The sequence below is a fragment of the Oreochromis niloticus genome, linkage group LG14 (assembly GCF_001858045.2).
Source record: "Oreochromis niloticus isolate F11D_XX linkage group LG14, O_niloticus_UMD_NMBU, whole genome shotgun sequence".
NCBI classification, from domain to species: domain Eukaryota; kingdom Metazoa; phylum Chordata; class Actinopteri; order Cichliformes; family Cichlidae; genus Oreochromis; species Oreochromis niloticus.
The window spans coordinates 26,836,621-26,861,147 of NC_031979.2; positions in this window are offsets into that span (position 1 = coordinate 26,836,621).

A 24,527-nucleotide genomic window follows, 5' to 3' on the forward strand; every position below is an offset into this window, starting at 1 on the left:
CTGTTATGATCCAGATGGTCTGTTTTTTTTCTCTCTCGCTCTTTCTCCCCGTCTCCAGCTCGTCTCCTTTGCTGCTCCGAGGGGGAGTTTGGGCCCTGCACCTGTAGAGCCTGTCTGGAGTCCGGTTTTCCACTCTTCAGCCGGTGCACCTATTTGCTATTAATTCATTACCTCCCTGTATTTAAGGACCAATTTGAGCCTTCACTCATTGCCAGATTGCCATTTTCTTAGTTCTGGTAATCTCTGATGTTTGTTCCAATTCCTAGTTAAATATTTTTTCTGTCTTTCCCTCTCAAAAATTCTCCAAGCCAGCTGAAGCTCTCACCCAAAAGAAATAGTCACCTGCAATCCTACAGTGATCTGTTCCTGCAGAAAGAAAATTTGTTTTCACTTACCTGAAACTCACCTGACTTCACTGCTTCCTTTACTTTCTGGAAAAACTCCAGCCTGCTACTTTCCTTGAAAAGGAATCAGGTAAGAACTCATATCAAAATCACAGCACAATATCCCTCACCAAAACAAATCTGTTTCTTCTCTCTGGCAGAAGATGGTTCTTATTTAGTGAATGGACATTCACCTTACAGTCTCCTGTCTCCAGACCCTTCCCCAATTGATCTGAATTTCTGAAGAGCCCTGTGGTCTCTATCCTGTTTCTGAGTCCTTTGAAAACAGTTACCAGTATTTGTAATGACAGAACAATCTGGCCAAATGGACTCTTTAGACCCAGCAGCTATCCATGCAGCATTATTTAATCAAGACTTGTTACTCGGCCAACATGATCAAGCCCTCCACTCTTTTGTAGAGCAGAAACAAGTTACCTATGAATGCCTTGATCAGATGTGTAGCATGATTCAGTCAATTCACACAGAGTTACCTCAGGCTTCTGTAACAGAACTAGCTGCATCACCCTGGTCATCAAGTCCAAAGACTCCTGTAATGTCCCCGACATTCTCCGATGCAGTCTCCCACTCACAGAAAAAGGAAACTTCATGCTCCAGTGCTCGCTAGTCTTTAGTCCCTCTATTCCATTCCTTTCCTGATGACTCCTCACAAACATCTTGCCTACTGGGTCTAATCAAGGATAGAACTGTTTCTTCAAAAATCTCAAGACTTATATATTTGCTAAGTTTATTGAGGAGTTTAAAAGAATTTGTGACCACCCCCTCTGTGAGGAGGACACTGCCCATTGTCTCCTGAATTTAAAGCAAAGCAATAAAAGCGTTGCAGAATTTGTAACAGAATTCCAAACTTTGTTAAGGAGACTGGGTGGAATTCCAAAGCCATACAAGGGGTCTTCCTTCACTTATTAAATGATTAAATGAACAGTAAGTTGGTTTCCTGTGATGAGCCAAAGTAGTTTTAAGTCTTTGTGTCCCTAGCTATTGAAGTTGATAACTGGTTTTGTTAATTTAATAGAGAAAAGAATTAGAAGATCTGACAAATTTCTACACACAACTTTCCATCCTCTTCTGCAGCTTGCTCTGTCCTGCGCTTCAGGATCTGCTACTTCATGATTTTTTGAGAAAAGTCCAGGTGAGCTGATTCAGCTGAGCACTCAATGGTCAACTCTTCTTTTCATTACTGAACAAACAGAATGGAAACAAGTACCTTGAGTTTTATATATTTTCTGCACCAAAGACTCCCATTATCTTAGGCTATCTGTGGCTAGAAAAATACTTTCTTCACGTCAACTATGAGAAACAAATAGAGCTGGAGTTTGTTCTGCTTATCTGTATTATTGTAGGATCTTTACTTTACAGTATAAAGCATTTTGAGCCAACTGCTGTTGTGATTTGGTGGTATCTAAAAAAAATAATTGAATTGTATTGTTTGCAATCATCCATAATACCTGCTAATATTTCACCTGAAAACCTCGGTCCCCAAAGAATATCAAGATCTGCAACGAACTTCCAGCAAGGACAAAGCCCTCTCTCCCCCTCCTCATTGACCTTATGACTGCAAGGCATCGGCCTTCATCCTGGAGCTTTGCTACCTACCAGCCATCTTTATAACCTGTCTCATCCAAAAAGAGAAGCAATGGAAAAATACATCTATGAGTCTTTGGCAGCTTGAATTATGTGTCTATCCTTTAGTAGGAAGTGGTTTATTCTTTGTTGATAAGAGAAATAAAACTCTCATACACTGCATTGATTACCATGACTTTAATAAAATAAATGCTGAACTGATCAACTCAGCATTTTAACCACTCTGTGGAGTCACTATTTTAATGAAGTTAGAGCTACATAATGCTTACAATACATTCAATAGTGGGCAGATAAAAATCGATCTGTAGAAGATAAAAGCAGAAGAATGACCAACTCCTACCTCCAAACAACAACTGTAACAGAATTTGTTCATTTTTACTGATGATTAATCAGGAACTAGAGTCACATTGATAATCACCAGCAGATGCAGCTTTCTTGGAATTAAAACACAGATTCACCCCAGCACCTGTTCAACCGGATCCTAAACTACAGTTCAGTGTGGAGGTGGAGGCCTCTGACTAAGAAGTGGAGCAGTCCTCTCTCAGCGGTCAAATTGTAAGTTACATCCCTGTGCTTTTTCTAGCGTCTAACTACCACTGAGCAGAAGTACCATGAGCTGCTGGCAGTGAGTTAGCCTTAGAGGAGTGGAAGCATTGATTGGAGGAAGCTGAGCAGCTGTTTAATGTGTGGACTAATCATAAAAATCTTTCCTACCTGCAATCAACCAGATGATATCATTCTATACAGAAAATATAATCTTTTTTTCTCCGAGACAATCCTACTATCTTTCTGTGTTGTTGGTAACCTGGTATTGGAAATAAAAGGATGTTGTTCGTCAAGCCCTGCAAAATAAACCAGACCCTGACAATGGCATCCCTAACCAACTGCATGACCTTCCTCTAAAAACACGGGTAATCCACTGGGCCCACACCACCAAGTTTACCTGCCACCCCGGGGTAAGTCAGACAATCTCTTTTCCAAGATGTTTCTTTTGATGACCCATATTAGATAATGATATTAAGGAACATATGGCTGGATGCTCCATCTGTGCCAGAAATAACAGTAGAATCCAGTCCCCGCCATGGTTTCTCCAACCTTTACCTGTACCTAATAGAAAAAATATTGCTTTAGATTTCATCACTGGCCTCCCCTCTTCTGAGGGAAAAGACAGTCATTCTCACAATCATCAACATACTCTCTAAGTCAGCTTCTTTTGTCGCTTCAGAAATGCCAGCCTCCTGGTTCAGCGTGTTTGTTGCATGGTATTGCAGAAGATCTAGGTTCTGATAGAGGAACATAATCATAAAGGAATTTTAGACTCCAGATTCCTTTCTCAAACTGTATTATTGCCTTAAATCCTACTTTTGGAGTTCAGTGACCTCCTCTGCCACCAGACTTTCATCGTTTAAAGCCTGCCTGGGCCGCGGGTCTCCTCTGTTCCCTGCCCTGGAAGCAGAAATGGTTGAGCCCTCTGAGCAACATGGCCTAAAGCGCTGCTACAGAATATGGAAACAGACCAAGGCTGCCCTGCAGGACACAATCACTGCCTAACAGACCAGAGGACTCCAGCCTGATGCTATTCTCCAGGTCAGAAAGTCTGGTTATCTTCTATAGATATTCCTTTGAAATAAGTTTCCAAGAAATTGGCTCCTAGATACACTGATCTCTATGAAATTGGCCCGATCACCTCCACCTGCTTAGTACAGGTGTGTCAATGAGAGGGAGGGCATGGGTGGCTTGCTCCTTCATCCCAAATCCCTCGGTCACCTCTAGCTTTCATAGATCTCGAGTGGAAAGGTGTGGTGTGCTGCCTGGGGCCCCGACTAGGGTATTGGTTAGTTTCTTCTTCGTGGAGTTTGGACCAGTGATGCCTGGACTCCACCCTGTTTTGTTTTCTTTACTCCTTGCCAGATTTTCATATTATTAGTAATTGTAATCATGCTCTCTGGCATTTCCTCAATTTCCAGTGAAACCTTTTTTTTCCTTGCCACATTTCTCTCTTTGTCTCTCAGTAAGTCTCTGAGTCAGCTGAAGCTCTCTCCCAGAAGAAATACTCCACTGAATTCCTGATCTGCTCTGTTCCTGTGGAAAGAAGAATTATTTTCACTTACCTGAAACTCACCTGACTGCCCACCCTCCGCTGCTCTCTTTACTTCCTACACAAATTACTCCCTGATATTTCTTCCTCCCTCCTCCATCTGTTCTGAAAAGACTCAAATATGAACTCACAGAGCAATATTGGTTTCAACTCTGGCCAAAACAAATCTTTCTCCTCTCTGGCAGAAGACTGCTTCTGTTCAGTGAACAGACACTCGCCTGAGATTCTCCTAACTCCAGGCTCTGCCCCTGCTGATCTGAATTCCTGTAAAATAAACATTTTAAAAACTAAGCACTGTGGGTCGTGCTTCAGAGTCCTTTGAAAAAAATTATCATTATTGGTTATGACAGTGTCAAATTACAACATAACTGAAAGCTGAAAATGAGCAGTTTAGACATTAAAGCCTTGTCTTTTGTTATTCAGCAGCAGCTGCAATGTCTTCTTCTTCTTCTTCTTCTTCTTTTGATCTTGAGCGTAGGAGGGGCTGCAAGATTGGGACGAGTGGGATTGTTTAGGGTTTTTTTGAACATAAAGATAAACACAAGTTCATACTGATTGTTTAGAGCAAACAAAACTTGTAAAAGTAAAGTTATACACAGACAAACAAAACCCACACTTTCAGTAACAACAATCTGAATACTTAGTATCAGTCTGTACCACTGAGATTTGCATCAGTGACCTGTGACCCTCAGGATCTAACAACATGATACATTTTCTTCTATCCCTTTGGATAATAAGTGCAAAAAAGTGTTTCATTTTAAAGCACCAGACATTTAATAATCAGTCTTTTGGGAAAGGCAGAAACAGCTGAAATCACAACACAGGTATATTATTGGTTGTCATGATGTTCATAAGCAGATGCTTATTGACACATCCAGGTGTCAAATTAGCATTTATTATGACCATTAACCCATTCTCAGAGAATATAATAGATATATTTCACTCTGAAGTTGCAAACTGATGTGCTGCTATTCACAGGGTGGTTACTAGATCTTCCATTTGTTTCGGAGCAGATGTTTTATAATGGGGTTTTCAAAGCTTTCCTTTTTTTTTTGCTCAAAAACATGATGCCTCCTGCTGTATCCAGAAACAAAGCTGACGAGAAAGATGACAGCAAACCACAACATTAAAGTTATGGGCAGCAAAACCAAAACAATGAGCAGAGGGAAACTTCAAAGTGGGGTGACAGTTCTCTGTGGGTTTCACATTAACAAGAATCACTGGGAAATAAAACTACTGGTTAATGCTGTTTTAAGTGCTTATTTTGAAACATATCTACTCAAAACAAATCAGGCCAGAAAGTCAAAACTATAAAACACTGGATTTTTGATGAATAATCTAGTTGTTCAGGACAAACTGACTGTGTACATAGGAAAGATTAGTTTGTAAACTTTTTTTTAAATGTAAAAATCACTATATTTGGTAAAAAGGGTAGTGTCCTACATTACCACCCAAGGCCCCAGTCAGACAGGACAAGAGACTATTCATTGCCCCCAGTGGTTGCTAGAGGTGGCTGAACGCTGCTGGAATCTACTGGTTGTTGCTGGGTGAAATCGGTTGCATAGAGAATGCTGCACCAACAACCTCTGTGTGATTGCTAACCACTCCGGCAGTGGATAGCTCAGCAGTAGAGTGCTTGCCCCATGATTTGAAGGTTGGTGGTTCAAATCGACTGAACAACTACCCTGAGGTACCCTTGAGCAAGGTACTGTCTCTGCACTGGATTGGTAGCTGCCCACATCTTCACTGAGTGAATGGGTTAAATGCAAAGGACTAAACAATTTCCTATGGGATTAAAACAGTATACATTATTATTATGTCTTTTACAGCACTGGACCCTCCTCAGACTCAACATGAACAGTTTATTAAAGACTCCACAAAGCTGGGGGGACAGGCCCTGAGGACATGGGGACTGACCCTGTCTGGGCCAGCAGACTTGCATGAGTCGAGTCACTGTGACACTGGAGTCACACAGTAAGCCCATCGATGGCCTTGCCGTGAGGTTCACAGAGTGTCTCCCAGTCTGTGATCTTAAAACAGCCCTATAATTCCGCTAAGGCCTCCTCCAACCACAGACTCCCTCTTCAGGGAGGAGGAACTGTATGGGCCCTTGACGTTAGCATAGACTAAGTCTAAAATTCTCTCCCCCCTTGTGGGACAGACCAGATAATGTGTGAAAGTTGGCAGTGTAGTAGCAATGAAGTCACCCCAATGCTGAGTCTGTAATTGGGCTGTGGCAGAGTAGATAATGTCACAGCTGTGGCGTTAGCAGAGGTAGGAACTTAAACAGCCACCAAGATTACATTGGTAAATTCCCTGGACAAATAATACAGCCTGAGTCCAACAGCACACAGTTCAATGTCCGGGCAACAAACCCGCTCTATGATTGTAATGTGAGCAGGGTTACACCACCAGTTGTTACCAAGAACAGCAAGCCCCCCTCCTTTCTGCTTACCGCTCGCGCTATCCCTGTCGGTCTGAACAGTGTGGAAGCCTTCCACAGATGCATTGTCTTTGGGAATATCCTGGTGGATCCATGATTCGGTGAAGCAGATCAAGCTACACTCCCGATATTCCCTCTGACTTCGTGCTAGCGCTGTTTGCGTCCATCTTGTTTGCTAGTGACCAAAAGGTCACCATTATAATAGATGGGAGACACACTTTGTGCCGCCTTCTCTCTCAAACCCTCCGCTGTCTCGCAGTCTCCTTCCTTCTCCTCTTGTGCCCTCCTCCTCTGCACCCACGGCGTGTTTTTCTTCAGATTTCAGCCGGTATGTCAGTGGGTCTGATCTCTGGAGTAAATCGTGTGTGGTGTGTAGCTGCTACAAACCATGGACAACTCTGGACTGCCAGCAACCAAAGCAATTGTAAGTAGGCTTCCAGAGCAGCACCATATAATTGCAAAAGCTTCTTGCAACAACTTGCCAATCGGTCAAAGAACACACATTTTCCCCTAGTAACCGGTGGCTGCCAAGTGATCACCAACTGGTCATATGTAATGGGGGCTTAGCAATTGATTTCACATTGACGGCCAGCAACCACTTATTAAGTGACCTTAGTGACTGGTGGTTGCCAGGTCTCTAGGCCTGTGTGACTGCGTGTAAACTTGGTTAGGAAAGTAATTGCACAGACTCTTTGGGTGAAGCACACAACCAAACAACTACTAATTAGCGCTAAGTAAGAAATAAATAAGATAAGAAAAGTTCACTGATCAAGACCAAAGCATGGATATCTTAGATTCACTTTTATAAAGCTCAACAAGAGGTTAATTGTATTAACTCTAATACATGAACATGAACAAAACCACAATGATAATCAACAGGTCCAATTCACTGACCCTGCCACCTGTGTCAACATCCACGTCACTCAAAGCAGCCATGCTATGCATAATTTTAATTTCCAGCTCCATTTTGCCAAACCTTGACGCTTTTGAGTACCTTTGTATGATTCACTGTTCAAAAAAAAACTTTTAAGCTAACTTTCCTTTGGATGCCTGACCTTCACAAATAGGTCTGAACAACAGGTGGGGAGCTACTGCCCTCACAATGTAGTCATCTCAGACAGAGTAATGAACAGAAACTAAAGCGAAGTGTTTAGCCCAGTCTGAGTTTTAATATGCCATATTAAGCTTGCCATATAAATATATATATGCCATATAAATGTATACAGAAAAAAGCATTGAGGGGACTGACTTGCTCTTGGAGACAGCCTCAAGTGGCCATTCAAGGAACCGCAGATTTCCCATTTTCAGGCTGGCTTTATTTTTCAGCCCTGGGGGAGCTAAAACCTGTAATATTTGTACCTTATATAGATACTTCACCATAAGATGTGTGTACATGCTGTGGGTAAGGTGACCATAATTTTTAACTGTTACCCCTGATGGAGTTTCCCCAGCCCTGCCGAGAGCAATTTGAAAACCCATATTTCTTAGTGTTTGTATATGCATTCAGACAGAATTAATTCAACAAAAATCCAGACGGGCACACAGCAAAACATTTCTTGCTTTATACTCTGTGTATGTTTTTTCTTCTTTTTTTCTAAACAATCTATTTTTACATTATGTACTAATTTTGTCTCAAATTGATCCAAAGTGATTTTGTCTGTGAGGTAAGCAGCGAGAAAAATGAGAATTGCTATCTCAGGAAGACAAAAAAAAAAATCTTAGCAGCAGATTTTTCAAGGTGCCATGGCAACAGAACATTCAAAGAATTTTGATGAGAACAGCAGGCAAAGAGAGGCTGATTACAAGGGAGACAATTTATTACTTCAACAGCAAGGGCAACACAGTCTGATTGCGCACACATACACAATCACTGTGTTGTTTTCTTCATCTGAACCACAGTGAAAAAAATACTGCTTTTCTGCCCCATCGTGACCCTTCAGTCAGAGGATGAGAGAGTGCGGTCGTAGTGCTTTGGCATGGAGATGAAGGGCTCAGGCTAGAGCCTGGTAGGCAGAGACTCTTTTAACCTGAAAAAAGTCCATTTTAAATCACACAAGGGGAAGTGGCAATCAACACAGCACTGCAGCTGTCTATCTTAGGAGGCTATTCTCACTTCCCAATCTCACTCTCCGGTGCTCAGCAAACAGACCGTCATCCTGACAAACATAATCACTCAGCACAGATTCGGTGAGCATCTGTCAGTGGGAAATAATGTGGAAAAAACTCCAGGTGAACACCCTTTTGTGCTGAATACACAACTCAGAGCCACAAATAACCTTAGGTTATGACTATTATGTAAAAGTCCCAGTCATCAGGAACTTTGACAGAAAGCTCTGCATAGACACATTATTCCACAAATATGTGCTCGTACACTTAATTTGCAAACTAGCAAACTCAAAGGGAATCACTGATGCCACATGGATTGAATGAATATTTATGTTGGATGTTTTACATGAAAATATGGAGTGGGATAAAGATTTAATGTCACTCAAGTTTGAACTGGTAATTGAAAATCCTTAAAAGTCGTATTCTGACACTCAGCCTGCCGAAACCTGCAAAGGCATCACAAGTTCACTTCATGTGTTTTCTTTATCCAAGTGACATTTGGTGCCATTTTGGAAATGTGCACATTGTCTGAGAATTTTAATAATGTCTGACATCTTAATTAGGTTTTAAAAGATATAATCACAAAGTCAGCTTTGGGTGCTGTAAGCGCTGCTGACAAGTTGCAGAGTACATCAAGGTCTGTAATATAAAGCACCTATTACTGTGCTGAACTGCAGACAGGACTTACTAAGAAATTAGTCATAAGCATTGTGTCATTGTTGCTAGAGTTATAGTTGCCATCAATGTAAAGTCTAGTGTATGTCTGAAGCATTCGAGCATTTCTTCTCTAAATCAAGAAGTAATCTCATCAAAATACCAGCATCCAATCACATTGAAATCTCCCCGCAGCTGAAATGAATTGAGCTTTGTGAAAGGACATCTGACTAGATGGCTCTGGAGGTTGCCATTGTGTGATTTCATGTAAGTGAGTTTCAAGGCTCCACACTGTGGTTTTGTGCTGTAGAACAGACGAGTGTTGGGGTTCAGTGGGCGTATGGAATAGAGGCTACCAAGGTTAAGATAAAAGGAGGATGCTGGCTAACACACGGAGGATGGGTGGCAGTGACTAAAGGCCCTACCTGAGCATAACGTCGCCTCAGAGCAACACTCATCTCCTCTTCTCAGGCCAGCTCTGATAGAGTGCGTTATCAGTGCAGACAGGCAGGCTAAATCAGTGGTTGAGAAAAGGTTGAAGCTACTGGTCTGTTTCTTTTCCCATGAAGGCAGGCAGGTGAATGTCAAAGCTTCCTGAATCACAGGGGAACGCTCCGGGGCGGAGGGCGAGTCAACCCCCAGGTAAGGCTGTGATTTATGCATTACTTGTGTTCAATGGTGCAACACTGTATTATATCGAGCAGTTTATTGATGAGCAGTGTGTCATCTACGGAGGCCACTTGGGTTCCTTGTGCTTTTACGCTCTGGTTATAAAAGCAGAGAATTATTTTTCCAAGCTGGATATTTGATTAAGTTAGGATTAGTTAGGATTCAGGAGACAGACACCCTCTCTACTTTTAAGATAAGGATTAAAACTTTTGATAAAGCATATAGTTAAGCTTGGATCAGGTTACTCTGAATCCTCCCTTAGTTATGCTGCAATGGGCCTAGGCTGCTGGAAGCTTCTCATGATGCTTTTCTTCACCATTCACAGTTTTTCACTGTCTTTGTGTTTGCACACCACTTTGCATTTAATCAGTTATTAGTAATCGCTGGCTCTCTTCCACAGTGTGTCTTTTATCCTATCTTCCTCCCCTCAGCCCCGGCTGGCAGATGGCTGCCCCTCCCTGAACCTGGTTCTACCTGAGGTTTCTTCCTGTTAAAAGGGGGTTTTTCCTTCACACTGTTACCAAGTGCTTGCTCACAGGGGGTCATCTGATTGTTGGGGTTTTCTTTGTATTCTTTTAGGGTCTTTAACTTACAATATAAACCCCATGGAGGCGACTGTTGTCATGTTTTGGCATAATCTACCTACACTCACAGTGCATTCTGTCATTCAGTGCAGGCAAAATGAGGGCTGTGACACTTGACTCCCATCTCACCACACTAACAGGCTGTCTAACTAAATAGTAAGACAGGGTCTGGAGAGCAAATATTTTCTCTCTTTTTCTAAGAGTTGACATGTGTTGATGCTAGGAAACAAGACAGTAGTGCATTGTGACATGTCAAGAAGGTGTTGTGTGCAGGTTTACAGTGAAGACCCACCGGACACTAAAAAAACATCACTTTCACCACTTGCTTACTTTGTCTCTGTGGGGCTGTCAGCAATTGCAAGACAGCAAGTAGCTTCTTTGTTAGAAAAAAAAAACTATGTAACTATGCCATCAACAACTTTTTGTAACACCTTGTAAAGACTGAACTATCTGACTCACCTTCACATCACTTTCTCTTTGATGTTTTTTCAGCAAATCACTGCAGAGCCCCCAGTGATTAAGTCTCAGGTTACCTGCTTCCTTACACTGGATGGATGAGAAGAGCTAAAATTCACTTACTTTGGTTTTGAATTCGAAATGCCTTCAAGAATACACAGAAAACAGAGTCAGTATTTTTGATTCAGTATGTTCTTTCAAAGACACAAAATGCCCACTACTATGAAGATTTTGCAACCAAGATTTTGCATCTAAATGCACTGCTCACCTCTCTGGCAGCCTAGAATTCATACTGTAGGATTTTGTTACTGAGCTCATTTGACTTGGCTCTAGTATGTTTTTCCCGTACTGACAGAGTCTTATAAGCTACAATATTTGCCTTTAGGCTCTTTACTCATTTCTCCTCACATGTTTTCTATAGGCTCAATAGAGCAATAGAGTTGTAAATACACAATGTCTTGTCTCTACTGGGGGTAAATCTGGGACTATGCAAGATTCCATTAGTGCCCAGGACTCCTCCACCTCCACTGTAATGATTTTACCCTTCTCCCCTCAGTCCCCTGTGGCAAACCGTGAGGACATGACCCTTTGAAAAGCACTCTTCCCCACCTGACCGTCCAGGTTAGTAGATGCTGGAGAGACTCCACTAAGGCGAGGCTTTAGACTTTGGCAGTATCAGCCCCTGGGGTTTGGGGGACTAGTGCCAGCCAGCTGTCTGCTATCTGGAGTCACCTTTAGAACTTGAGCTTGAATAAGATAATGCTGTCGTGGAAGACGTCCTGCATGGTTCATCTTCCCAAGAAGCCAGGCCAATTTGACTATTGAGAAGCTGCTCCCAATTTGAACCTAAAGTAATCACATTCAAAACGTGGGGCAAAGAGTATGTTGTTGTGTGGGACAGTTGGGGACATGTTACCCCTGCAGAGACATTGTATATCCAACTTAAAAATAAGCTGTAGAGGTTACAAGTTTGGCATTTAGCGGGTAAAAGACAAGTCTTTTTATTTTCAAGAAACCTTTCTCCAACTCCCTCGCTACATAAATACAAAGGGCATTAAGAAAAAATAAAGTTTATTGTTATGGTCCCAAGCAATATTCTTCTTATTCCCATAACTGTTAAAACTAATATTAACTGTTATTTCAGCTGCTGTGATCTTTGATGCACCTCTCTTTTGAGTCACACGTTTCCTTATATATCACATGTTCGTTGCCACTTTCCCTCAGCTTCACACAGTAGTTTCACAGTATTTTCCCTTCCTTCTTGGTGGTTTCCATCATATTCCATCAACATCTGCATATCTTGTGACACTGTGGTGACTCACAGTTTTCTGTGTTACATGTAGCGTAGGCGGTAATACAGGTCACAAGTTAACCTGACCCATGATGACAGGCTTCCCCACTTTCTTCACGGCTACTGGTGACAGCAAGACTTTAGAAAGGTGGGATACTACATTTCTCCCATATTAGCTTCTATTTGTTGGCTTCATGTTAAATCCAGAATGGGATTTAATTCAATTCAATTCAATTTTATTTATATAGCGCCAAATCACAACAACAGTCGCCTCAAGGTGCTTTATATTGTAAGGTAGACCTTACATTAATACACACAGAGAAAAAAAACACAACAATCATATGACCCCGTATGAGCAAGCACTTTGGCGACAGTGGGAAGGAAAAACTCCCTTTTAACAGGAAGAAACCTCCGGCAGAACCAGGCTCAGGGAGGGGCGGGGCCATCTGCTGTGACCGGTTGGGGTGAGAGAAGGAAGACAGGATGAAAGACATGCTGTGGAAGAGAGCCAGAGACTAATAACAAGTGTGATTCAGCAGAGAGGTCTATTAACACGTGTTGAGTGAGAAAGGTGACGGAAAAGGAAATACTCAATGCATCATGGGAATCCCCCAGCAGTCTCCTCCTATTGCAGCATAACTAAGGAAGGATTCAGGGTCACCTATCCAGCCCTAACTATATGCTTTAGCAAAAAAGGAAGGTTTTAAGCCTAATCAGCGTGAAGCAGAACCTTCATGTTTCAGGCTCCTGTTCTGTGGAACCAGCTCCCAGTTTGAATTCAGGAAACAGACACCTTCTCTACTTTTAAGATTAGACTTAGGGCTGGATCAGGTGACCCTGAACCGTCTCCTAGTTACGTTGTAATAGACTAGGCTGCTTGGAGCTTCCTATAATGCTCGGACCTTTTCTTCTAATGTACCTCTTTTTCCTCACTTGGTGTTCATACACCACTCTGCATCTAATCATTAATCATTATTAAACTGTACTTTTTGTGTTATCTGTGTTCTGTTTCCCCTGCCTGCCCCTGCCTGTGCCTAGTTTTGCTGTAGGTTTCTTCTTCTAAAAGGGAGTTTTTCCTTCCCACTGTTGCCAAGTGGTTGCTTATAGGGGTCGTCTGTTCGTTGGGTTTTCTATCTAATATTGTAGTGTCTTTACAAGACGATATAAAGCACCTCGGGGTGACTGTTGTGATTTAGTACCATATAAGTAAAACCAAATTGATCTGAAGAACTGAAGTCCACTGATAACCCTACTTGGACCTCAGGTGAGACAGACACTTCTTTTTGAATAAGAACACGTCAGACACGTCCACCTGTATACCTCAGACTTCCAGTAAAGCTGGGTCAAGCCCACATGCAGAAGTTCTCTCTGCATTCACTGGATGTATAAGTGATGGACTGGAGGAAGAAAACAGATCAACAGATCAGTGAATATGATGCTGAATGTGACAAAGGCCAGGGAGATGGTGGTGATTTCACAAGGAAGGAATAAGATTGCTACACCACTCTTTTGTATTCTGTGCATCAAGCAGAAGTACAAGTACCTGGGCACCCACACTGAAAAAACATACTGAACTGGAAGACCAATACTGAGGATGTCAGAAGGAGATGAGCTGGGTTTTTTTCCCCGAGGAAGCTGGGATACTTGTGCAGTAGGATGTTGAAAATATTTTACTAGTCTGTTGTGGTAGTCTGCTGGGGGAGCAGCATCACAGATGGAATAAAGTGATCGAGAGGGCTGGCTCTGTAATTGGCTGCAAAGCATACACCTTTGAAGCTGCGGTACAGGGGAGGATACCGAACATACTGTTGTCCATTATGGATAATTCTAAACACCCTCTCCACTCCCTCCTAGACAGGAAGCAAAACGCTTTGTCTGACAGACTGATCCAGTGTTGCTGTCACAAGGACTGCTACAAGAAATCTCTCCTGCCTACAGCAGTTACGCTTTACAACTTCGCACCTCTATCTGACAGAGAACTCTTGGCTTTATAGACTTCTGTATCAAACAAACTCTGCTCTATTTGCTCAACTTGGAGCTTTTTTATTTTGTTATTGACTGTTTATTTTTCTATTCTGTACAATGAGCTGTTTTATTTTGTGGGCTTTTTATTGAGCGGTTTTACTATATTGAGATGTTTTATTTTATTTTATTAGTGAGCATTTTGTTTGTTTTGTTTTCGAGCTAACACAAAAATGTATTTTTAGTTATGGAGGATATACATGATCTAGAACAGCAGCCTAATAAGGAGACATCAAAACCCTCAACAGGACACCTATGCTATTCACTTGATAGAGCATGTGCCTTTTGTACTGAAGGCTCAAGTCTTTACTGTAGAGCTCTGGGTTTGAGGTCACTCCAGGACACTTATGTCATTCACTCTCTCTTCCCTCTCTTCCCTGTCCGATCAAATGAAGGCTTAAAAAGCCAAAATCCCTGAGCACACGAACTCTTTTTAATATTATTACTTTCAAACTCACTCTTCCTCCTCACAGGGCATGCTTTTGTTTGGTATCTTGCAACTTATGCAAAATGTAAGTTTGAGAGCAGCTGTTCGGGCTCCATACTTGTCATTTTATATTGGAATATCAAACGTTGTGAGCGAAGCACCTCTCGTTGTTCCACCTTTATCCATAAACCCCTCAGTTGGACAATAATGCTTCAGGTTAAACAGCTGTTGTTGCTCTTTCCACAGAGGAATCAAGTATGTAAACAGGAAGAGAGAGTGAGAGTAAGTGAGAGAGAAAGAGAGAGAGACAGAGGGGTGGAGTCGAGCCTTGGGCACCCACAGCACTGCAACTTCAATAGATAACACTAAGTATGCTCAGCATTTTCACCCCCAAAGCACTTTTTCTTCCTCTTTCCTGCCACTGTCATTTTAACCACACTTGTGATAGAGCCCGTTTGCTGTGATACCCCATTAATTTCCCCAGTGGCTGATCATTCAATATTCAGTGCCTAGTGTTATGCAGCTCCTGCTGTGGATCAAGCTACTAAGGCTGTTTTTCCCCTGACCAATATCATCAGAGCTCAAAACAATCTCTGTGAGGGGATCATGAGATCAAACTAAGGCCAGCAAAATAACCTTGTTTCCAAAAAAAAAAAAAAAAAAAAAAAATGTATCTCTTTGAGTTGTCAGTCTGGTTGTAAATATGTCTGTTCTACATTAATATACACTGAGAAAAATGTGACAGCGTTACTGGATAAAATATAGACAGGCTGCGATCCATTTTAATGAGCTGATCTTTCTCGTTGTGTGTTTAGCTAAGACATCTTTATGATGCACAAAATGTTCTTTCAAAATGCTCCTTATGCAAGAGAAAGCACATGCAGACACTGGTGTATCAATCCAAATACCAAAAATGAAGTGCATAAGTGATATTAAAATTCAATTTTAATTTTAATTAAATAAAAACAAAAAAAACCAGTCAAATAAAGTACAGGCACAAATAGCAAGGTTTTAAACAGAAGGTGAGTTTAAGTTACAGTGGCTGCACATGTCCTGTTGGGCTGCATTCAGAAAATAAAGAAAATAAATATTAGCCAAACTGTAGCTCCATAGAACACAGAGTGAATAACAACAAGGACTCATGCTTGTTAGTGCCTTTATTCTATACATTCATTGGTAATGGAGTCAGTCTAAAGCATGAGGGGGAAGATCAGTTGGTGTTTAATCCTGTTTTGGTATAACTGCGTAAATGCAATGGGACTCTTTTGAGCAAATAACTCTGGCAATGATGGTTGAGAGACTGAAATCTCTTTATGCACCATGACAGCGTTCGAAATGTTTAAAATGTTCACAAATGCATTGATATGAAAAAAAACCCCTAAAAGCTACGTGTGATCTGATATATGTCATGTATATATGCTGCCATGCTTCTGTGGGAAATATGATCACAGTGTGGAGTGTTATTATTCTAGTCCATGAAGTGCTGTGTCCTTAGTGTTTATATGTGGGTGGTTGTACCAGCACAGCTGCTTAAAAATGTCCATTATTTGAAAGTGTTTATTTAAAAAAAAAAAAAAAAATTAAAAATATTTCAAAGAAATTACAGCATCAGCTGCTTCCGAACAACATCTGCTTCTGCTCAAATGGTAAAACCCTCTGGGAATCACAAAACATATTCATTTGCAGCACAGGAGAAGACGGAGATGTTGATGAAGCAACAGCATGTGATCGATATCGGACACAGAGTCTAGTTTACCCAAACATGACGCATATCTTAACTTTTTGATTAGAAAGTAGTTCTGCTTCTTTATATCAGTGATTTATACGACTTTAAAAGCACTTCATAAATAATGTCATCCTCTCAATGGGAATGACGAGTCAGAAAATGCTTCTTGCTCAGGAGTGCATGCGTTAACAACTTCTTTTTTTTAAATTTGAAGACCTTTTGGTAGCCTGATAACAACACTGCACAATCTGCTTAAACTATCAGTCTAAAAGTCCCTGCGTGCTAACCAATCACTGGAGACTAATGTATTTGCCTAAATTTCCACAGATTTTACGTCAGCGTTGATGCATACTCATGCAAACATACTGGTTTTGCCAGGGTTTTAAACGAAGAGTGAAGTGAAGTAAAAACAGTTTATCGTGTTCCTCTATTTAGCAGCTATGCCTCATGGGTGAGAAAAACAAACGAACACTGGTCATTTAAAATATCCCAGTTGACTGACTAATTGTCAGTCCTCCCGCTGCACTCGCTGCACAGAAAAGTCTCTTAAAAAATCAGCAGATTTAAAGGTCTGGACCTGGGCAAGGTCTTGATTATGTTTTTGCAGTTTCAAGTAGATTGGTTTGGACAAGGCGTTAGGTAAATTCTGCTTGTTTTACACATTATAAAGTCTATACTAGCTGTTTTAAACAAGATCCTCTTTGAACTGAACATTTTAAAGTCTTGTCACAGTATTGCTTTAAGGGCCTTGAATGAATTTACCCAACATATATCATTAATTTGCCTGAGCGTCAAGCACAGTTTAATTAATGAGAAAATCATCTGAAGCACGCTAGTTTTTACTTCACAGTAAAACTACACAGCATCGTACTTTGTTCTCTCTGTGCCGCGAGGCCACTGATGATACTCCCAGACCTGAGATCTGCAGAGAGAGCGCGTCACGTAGCAAAATTACGGGCTCAAGGTCTGACTCATGCAGGGCTATCATCAATTCCGCGTGTTATCTTGACGAACTTAGGGATTCTTTTCGAGCTTTTATCATGCATGGAATATTGCTGGCACGAAAGGTGTTTACTTCAAGTGACAAAAGAGAGAGCTCCGTGGCTGAAATGAGAAATTCTGAAGGGGAAACTGCAGATACAGAGTGTTAAAAAATATGCCTGTGAAGTATCTGTAGTGCAGAGTGAGTGATGGATTTTTTTTAAAAAGATGAAGAGGTGTTAGAGCTCTAACCTTGGAAAAACTACAACCTATCCTGATGTTGAAATAGAATCTAGTTAATATTACATCAGGTTATATATGAAAAGAATATGATGAACTAAGAACATTTGTACAAGTTACCCTAATGTGTCGCATTTTGTTTAGTTTGAGAAATTCAGTTGTGTGATCTTGTCTGGATCCAGCAACTTTTTCCTTGATTCTGCAACAATTACTCATCCTTTTTGCTAACCAAGTTGTTCAGACTGTCTTGGATGTGTGGAAGACTCTTGGCAGCAGCCACTCCAGCTTCAAGCAGAACTGAACGCACCAGAGCGCTTCAGAGTTAGTGAGTGATTAGGACCAGTTACTGGAGAGCAGCCAAGATTAGAGTCATTGGAAGGGCAGGTAGGGCGTAAATCGCCTTTGTTCGATTCAGACTACTCATCATTCTCAACCCCTCGCATTAACTGATTTTTCCATTTGCTCACTGGCGACGGCCAACATGAATGAAACAATGTCAAATTCAATACAGTTTCTGAATTGCTATCTCATTTAGCCACCAACTAACCTGTACTCACAGTGCCTCAGTGTATGACAGCAGATGAAACCGAGAACCTTCATGCACTGGCACAGCATCAGCTTAAAAACAGGAAAACAACATAATGCTTCAGGCTTGGTGTTAAAGGAATAGTTTTGAAAAATATGCTTGTTTGCCTCTTTTGAATGAGTTGGTGAGAAAAATATCACTCTTTGTTCAGTAAAATTGATATGGCACTTTGAGAGATTTAGCTTAACTTGGAAGCTGTGGGAAGCTTGTCCATCCTGCACTATATTATTGTAACACTCCCCGAAAATATCTTGTAATGTAATTTAGAAAGCATGAACACCTTTTGAACATTCAATTTTCTGTTTCACTCTTACATTCGCAGCTGAAAAGCACTTGCTGCAGTACAATCAAGAGACAATGCCAAGCAGCTCTGCCAAGTTAACATACAGCAGGAGCCAGTCACTTTGACAGGTATTCCTCTAAATTAATATGAAAGGAAACATTGAAGTTTTATGTAAAACCCCTAGAGGGGAAAAATGAAAATTAAGTATGGAAATAAATAGCAAAGGTTATAACTAGTGTTTGGGTATAAGATATGACTAGGGGTGACTAACCCTGACAGAAAAAGACAGCTTTTCCAACTAAGTGCTTAATCTTTAATAACATTAACTGAAACAGAAAAAAAAAAATGCTGCCTGCATTATTCTGACTTGCAATCGGCGACATTTTTGAAGCTATATTTAATTCAGCAGTCAAACAAACGAATGATAGCACCCGCAACTGGTAGTGGGCAAATAAACAAAATGGGACACTTCTAGTAGGGCAAGATGACATAAAATTAATACTTCATCTGCCTACACATGAATCTTTGTTCGGAAGTAAATAACAGCCAAGGAACCTGAAACAAATGCCAAGATGTGGGTAAAAATATCTTCTTATTTAAATGCTTAATGTGGATTTAAAATCAAAATACTGTATCAACAATGCTGCAGCTGAACAACATTCTTCCGGTGTGATCAAGTTATATATGTATTTAGAAAAATAAAAGCTAATCTAACAAAATGTACACTTCATATGACTTTTTTCACGTTTTGGTAACTAGTATTACATGATATGGTCTAATGTATATATATAAAGTTGGTCTTAGATGTTGTTTGGGATTTGGATAGGCTTTTCTGAGAAATCCTAATCCATCCACTAGTTTAAAAATAGGATGGCATCCTACTTGCAACTAAGGAAGGAGGTTCCTACGCTCTGACCGGGATTAACTGCGCTCATGAATGTAGGTTTGCAAATTCGTGCCATCTATTTTATAAATGTACACAGGTTGCCAACACATTGTAATTAATCCAAGTCTGTGCCAATGAGCATAACTTGTCAGTAAGTAACTGGTTGCCAACTGATTGTATTCTGGTTATTTAAAACCAAGGTAACCAAGGTTTCACCCATGCCATTCTGCTGTTAAATCACCATTATGTAGCAACTACGTTACAATTTGTAGAGAAATTTCTGAATTTCTGTTTCAAATCTATGAGGTTCTGGCTGGACTGACTGTAAGTTGATGCCTAGTATGATATTTTGTTTACCCTAAAAGGAGTGTTATTGTGATTGTTACAACTAAGGAGAACCAAAAGCTAAATTTTCCTTCTTTTTATTTAACAGACAAAGTATTGAATGTGGTGACCAAAGTACTACTAAGGTCATATGTTAAGAAGTTATCTTATATTTGTGATGATGATGATGAAATGAAGCGACAGTGCTATAAGTTGTACATGCAAGCTAATATGTTGGCATATAAATATTAAAGTGGCCCATTTTCAAACCTATTGGACCTCTTTTTATACATTTGTGGGGTAATTAGAGTAAAGCCATAAAGAAAAAAATGCAGGTGGCTTTTCGGGATGCATTAAGAGTTTTCCTTAGACATCCAAGATGGACATCTGCAAATCAAATGTTTGTCATGAGTAATGTTCCAACTTTACATCTCTTATCGATGAACTGTGTGTACAAATTTATGTGCTATTTGAATGTGATAATCTGGTCAGAAATAAAGAAAAAGAAGACAAGAGGTTGATGTAAATCTCTACTGGGAATTTATGTGTATTTAGACAAAAAGAGATTTGCGATTGTTTTTCTGATTTATCGTAAAGAAATTGCTGTTTTTTTCCCAACTTAAACCCATTCAACTGCAAACTCCCAGACTGATAGCAGACTGACTCTGTCTTGTTTTTATCATTGCTTTGATGGTGACTGTTCCCCAGCAACCATTTCAAAGACAACAAGATCACAAGTTCATTGCAGACAGTCACAGCAATTTTGATTGTGCCACAGTCTTCAATCACTCTTTTCCATAGTGTGTTTATAACTTTTTGTGGTTAGGAAATCAGGCCATTTTCAGTTTCATCATAATACCCTGTACACAAAGATTTGTAAAGCTGCCATGCCAAGTTTAATGTGGAGGAACTACACCGTGTCCCCAACCCCCTTCATGACCTTCTGGAAGAAATGTGACATTAAAAATGTTTCCTTTAACTGAAACACCAACTTTGAGCAAGACCTTATCGCCAGACATCTGTGGCTGACTTCATATATTCTTTTGTGTCTGGATGAGAGCAAATCTCTGCAATGTAGTGGAAAGCATTCCCAGAGGAGTGAAGGCTGCTGTAGGGCCATGTTATTACCCAGAGTTTCAGAAAGAGATGTTCAAAGGAAGGTGTGTGCGCACTTTTAGCCGTTAAGTGTGTGCTCTAACAATGTCCCTTATGTTCATTTATTCCCACAAGGCAGGCTTTGCATGTTAATAATAGCATTTTTTAACCCAAATATGGCAACAGATGTGAACAGGATCCTTTAGTACATAAAATCAAAAATCCCAAAATACACATGAGAGAATATATTAGTTTCAGTCATTTAATACCTGTGTTGTAACAAAAGTTATACACCTCATTTATATTATCCCAACTAAGCTCTGCATGAATCCAAATCTGAGAAACTGCGAGATAGTCAAGGTTATTAATTTGGCAGTTTCTGAACTGGTGGTAAATTGGCAGCGTTTTCTCTTAGACACAGATATTTCTGCAACAGTACTGCCAAGAATCTTAGAAATATGGCACTGCATCATACTGTCAATGAATTCCCTGCAAAGACAAGCCAAAAATCCTCGAGTTGTTCTTTTTTTCCCAGTTTCCAGTATTACCTAAACTGTTGCTTTCAAGTTATCCAAGGACTGCAGGAGAGAGCAGGGTTGTTTCCAGAGCATTCACTGAGTATAACGTTATCATTTTGGTTATTTAAATTATATCAACAAAATGGAAATAAAATGTCTTCAGATGTTATTCAAACATTTTAGCTTGTAAGAGTCTTCAGAGAGGTGATTCTGCGGTAAGTGGAGCATAATTACTTCCAATTTGCAGCTTCGAGTTTTATGAACTGAACATGATTCAGATGAGTATGCAGTTAGCGCTCAAACACTCTCTGCTCCCATCACTTTTCAGACCTTAGAAAAAAACACTCAAAGAAAAAAAAAGAAGGAGGGTCTTTTTCAGATCAGTACATTTCAGTTACTCAGTTATGGCAATAAATCCAATTTATCTCTAATAAGTGGGCCTCTTTAGCATTTTCATAAATCTGAAAGTATCTTTTGAGACATAATAAATGTATCATGTCTCATAAATTAAAATAGTTGATGAAATCCCACGTACACGCTGTTTTTTTTAAAATTTGATACTCTTTAGAGGTTGATCTGTGACTGAAACTGGATGTTGTTACGTACTGAACCTCTGGAGTGAAAAGCTTTTGTCATCTTGTTAAGAAGAATACAGATTTTTACAGGACAGAAGAGACAAAACTGGCAATGCAATGTGTCTACTCTGTATGCAAATCAGAGTTTAATAAAAGATACTGAAAGCTAAATAATTTATCTCTTATGACAGGTTCATTCATGAAAATGTAGAGCACAGCACCTTATATAGTTCAGACTGAATTTTTTTATTTGACCTTTCATCAGTTCTCAATTATCACCATAACTAAAAAACCAGATGATTTAACAATTTACATTTAGTTCCATAAGTTTATGGACAATGATGCAAATTTTGTAAAATTGTCTCTGTACTCAAATAATAATAATAATAATAATAATAATTAGAAAAACAAATCCGTTTTAATTCAAGGTTCTAACACGACTATTTTTGAACTGTTGGTTTTGAACCTCTGATTATAATTCCTGCTCAGACAATTGATTTACAAGCAGTTTCATGGCCAGGTGAGTCTTGTTCCCTTGTTATTCCACGAGAAACAAAGCAGATAAAAGATATGACGTTGTTTCTAAGTGTTGAACTTATATTTAGTAGGATTTCACTGGAACTCTCAGTATGAAGTCGAAAGAGATGTCAGTGTAGGTGAACGGGGCATAATTAGATTAAATAAATAAATAACTAAATCTATTACAGAAAAAGTAAAAAATTCTTTAAGATTGGCCAAATCCAACAATCCAACCAGCTCAGGAACACCACAAGGCCTGGAAGACCACAGAAGTCAACTAAAATGCTTAATGAGTGAATTATTTCTATGTTTAAAAAAGAAGAAGAAGAATACAAAAAGAATGACATTCACGACATCTACAAAGTACGGGTATGTTATCATTGCCAAAGTCTGCAATCAAGAATGTATGTATGAATGAATGTAAAAATAGAGGATTTAACAGCAAGGTGCAAACCACTGGTTGGACACAAGAACAGGGAGGCCAGATTAGAAAGCCAGATATGATGGAATAGAGCTTTTTTATTTTTTGTTTCATTTTCCTCTGTTTTTGTCATGTAACACAAACATTAATCACCTGAAACATAAAATGCCTTATACCAGATTTAGCTGCTTGCTAATTTTTATCCACAGTTCCTGGGCAGGTCAAATAACAGTTAGGAATACGTAAAAACACACCATCAACAAACAAATTCAACTAACACAAATGCAGTTAATAAGATTTATTTAACAGGCCACATACCGCAGCTAAAATTATTTTAATTTTATTATTTTTAGTATCCAAATCTCATACATCTATTACTATTGCACATAAATATTAATAAAAACATCAAAACAATATATCAAAACTTCAAAATCTTAAAGAACCAAGAGAATTAATAACATTTCGATGAATAACGTTGACAGATCTGATTTTTCAAAATCCATATATTAACATAATGTGAAAAAGAGTGGAAATGTATGCAAGTTTTCAAACGTACTGGAAGCTTATAGCATTCCCCGATAGCTGTTAAAGGAAAGGCGGATTGAGAGAAAGTGGAGTTCCTTGTAAGAATGTTACAGGCCCTCGAGCTGCTGATCTCAAAGCTGTGATTGTGTTTTCTGTGCAGAGCTGAAAAAAACTTTGATGGGAAATGGGGTTATAATGTTATGAACAATTTCAAAAATAAGTCACACATCAAGATTGAGATTTAAATTCTCAAAGCTTAAAACACTATATTTACTAAGGATGTTGCAGTGATGAAAATACATTGGTTTCCTCCCTTGGGAGGTTTCTCTTGGGAGAGATTTATCTTGAACAATAGAGGGAAACACATCATGTAAAATAACACACACATACAAACACTTATTTACAATTTCACCAAATAAAATTGATACCTATTTAACTTACAGTTTGGTACCCTGTACATTTTCCTGAGGGCATCGACTCATTAGAAAGTAGGAGATTTTTGCCCTTAGTAAATTTCAGACCCGGTTTTATCACTGACTCCTCAAATGTCTCCTGGAGGGAAGGTGGAGGGACCTTCCCAACTATCTGTCCTGTCCTTTAATCGGATTTTGAAATTGGGATCTAAGCCTGACAGAGCAGTTGCAAAACCATGTAGTGATACCACAATTAATAACAGATTCAACAGTTACCCTATTAAACGGTAACACGATGCATTTATCCAACTTCATCAATATTGTTTATTTTGTGACCAAAACATTTCTAGAAAAAAAGTCTTTGGACAGAAACTAAAATCAACTTCTACCAGAATGATGTGAAGATAAAGTATGGAGGGGAAAAAGGAAAAGAGTATGATCCAAAGCATACTACATCATCTGTCAAATATGCTGTTATGGCATGGTCATGTATGGCTGCTAGTAGAACTGGGTCACTGGTGTTTATTGATGGTGTGACTGCTGATAGATGCAGCATGATGAATTCTGAAGACTGCAGGGCTATGCTTTCTGCACAGATGCATTTAAATGTTGCAAAACTGATGAGACAGCACTTCACAGAGCAAATGGATAATGACCCAAAGCAATCCAAGAGTTTGTCAAGTCAAAGAAATGGGTTACT